Here is a 2,500-nt window from a genome sequence, read left to right on the forward strand (position 1 = left end):
TTCATAAAAAGATATATTGAAATGTAGGTACAGTATCCTCATATTTTATTTCATAAAAAAGTATATGTATATTTTTGATTTGTAACAGCTAATTCAAAGAAGAATAAATCCAAGAATTCAATGATCGCTATACTCCTTTCTTGTCCTATCTATCCATTTGAGTATATGTATGTTCTGAACCACATTTATACCCTATGGGGTACCCTATGACTTACAACAACCCTGTTTTAGTAACATAGACTGATTTCATATCATACTTCCTATATCCTGAAAATTTGTCTTTGGGACAATAAAATTTAAAAAAAAACTATAACTGCATCAATTATCTTTTTGATATATCAAATTACTACAAAATCACCAAGAAATATCTATTTGCCACAAAAATTACGATCATGTCCTTAATCTGAAGCACAGTAGTATAATTAAAGTTCCAAAGTCCTCCCTATTTCAAGTTCCAAAGTCCTCCCTATTCAATTTCAATATAATTAGTGACTCAAAAGCATACACAAATAACCCTAATTTGCATATTTGCATGATGAGACTTTTACAACTGCAGTTCTATTGCCATTTACTTCAATTCTTTAGTTAGCTCTCTCTTTGTATCTAGAACTCAGCTTTAGTCATTAGCACCCTATGACAAAGCCCAACTGAGAAACAGCAAGTCAAATAAAACTAATATTCCACATTTACATTTTTGCTTCTAATTTGTTACTAACTCCCCACTACAAGTTTTAATCTATCAAACCACTAAGAGACATATCACCTCTAAACCACAGGAAAAAAACAAAGACAATATAATTCACAATTCAAATGAAAAACAAACATATCATAACAAGGAAACACAAGCATTAAAATCCTCAATAACCCATTAGTACAACCACCACTACCAAACAACCTTCACAAACAACCCAAACACCTACCAAACAAGAGAGACAAACCACCCAAACGAGCGAACAAGGAGCAAATGACTAACGATACCAACAACCCTAATGATCTACCATTAATTAGCAACCCTAATGAACCAACATTACTGATAATTACACATGACAACAACGTACTGCAACAACACATCATGGCGAATAACAAGCATTATATCGACGACGCCCGATTAACAAAACGACAATTAACAACAAACACAGGACAAAAACAATAATAATAATAATAAAGAATCCATACGTGTTGATCCCACAACAAACAGTCTGCCTCCTCCCCTTCCACCCCCTCCTTCCTCCTCCTCTTTTCTCGCTCTTAAAACGACTTGACACTTGACACACCTTCTTCTAAGGTGAGTCGACACCTTCAGGGAACTCGTGTCACCTGCTCACCTGTCGTCATTAGCGGGAGGACAGGTAAAAAGGGCAAAAGGGGGAGGTGGTCCTCATGTCAAACCTCCAGAGCTTTCCACTTCATTTCCACTTCAAGTCGAGCCTAAAACATTTTTTTTTTATTTTGGGGGAGAATTTGGGCGGATTTCTCCCCCTTTTCTCCCTTTCCCTGTTCTGGCAGTGGGGGAATTCGGTCTGTTTTTGTAATTTATTAAAATGAGGATGATCTGGGCTTGGGATGATGGATAATTTGGAGGCAATTATTAGGGTTCAATAATTGTCATGGAAGCAGTAACTGCATTTTAGATAAATTCAAAAAAATATTCATCACCAGACTTGTCAGATCGTATATTTCTATAGCTTATAATTTTTCGTGATGTAATAATATGCATAAAATATCAATATGTAAACCTAATCATGAGCAATATTACCGTAAACATTCATGGTCATTATGAAAGAAAACTAGAATATGATTATGTAATAGGGATGACTTTAGCATTCCGGTGCGTGTTGCGCTACCGATAGATATCCTTGTATGAAAGTTGTACTTGTTTACTTATTTAGATTGGAGAAGAAGAGACGAAAAGCAAGAAATATTCAAGATGTCCAGACTATGCTTATTTGCCCGAACGGAAGCTCTAAGGGGGAAATATAGTTATTCTGAATTACATTGTGACCCTTTGTGTTGCGTTATTTCGTGGCAACTGAGGGACATTATGGCATTTTTGTTATTTGTACCACTCTCTCTGTCTTTATTTCTCGTTCCCTCTGACTATCTGTTTATCGCACTCCGCTTCTCGCTCTCTTCTGCCTCCGACACTCCTCTGTTTCGCCTTGCCTTTTTCGTAATTTGTATGTATGTCTTTCAGTGTAACTACATACGATTTTATACACATTTCTTTGTGTGTCTTTCTGCTTGTCTGCCAGTCTATCTCTGTCTCTCCCTTTCTTCCTTTCATCCCTTTCCTCATTGTCATTTAGAATGAAGATACAAAACGCTTAGCGACTTTAAGATGCAAACAACAGATTTGTCTCCAATGACAATCTCTCTCTCTCTCTCTCTCTCTCTCTCTCTCTCTCTCTCTCTCTCTCTCTCTCTCTCTCTCTCTCTCTCTCTCTCTCTCTCTCTCTCTCTCTCTCTCTCTCTCTCTCTCTCCCGCCCCCCACCTTTCTCT

The 2,500-nt window shown here is 37.0% G+C and overlaps 1 protein-coding gene across 2 annotated transcripts in view; it reads right to left on the reverse strand.

Moving 5' to 3' along the window:
* LOC125030761 (zinc finger protein 501-like) overlaps positions 1-1,520 on the reverse strand; it is a 9,522-nt gene extending 8,002 nt beyond the window's left edge. Inside the window, exon 1 of one of the 2 annotated variants that reach the window (XM_047621022.1) lies at positions 1,326-1,520. The gene's annotated coding sequence lies outside the window, so the exon portion shown is untranslated. Of the gene's footprint in view, positions 1-1,274 lie in introns of both variants that reach the window. The other variant, XM_047621024.1, reaches the window with a different exon arrangement.
* Positions 1,521-2,500: the final 980 nt, after the last annotated feature.

Source organism: Penaeus chinensis, chromosome 11 (assembly GCF_019202785.1).
Source record: "Penaeus chinensis breed Huanghai No. 1 chromosome 11, ASM1920278v2, whole genome shotgun sequence".
Lineage (NCBI taxonomy): Eukaryota > Metazoa > Arthropoda > Malacostraca > Decapoda > Penaeidae > Penaeus > Penaeus chinensis.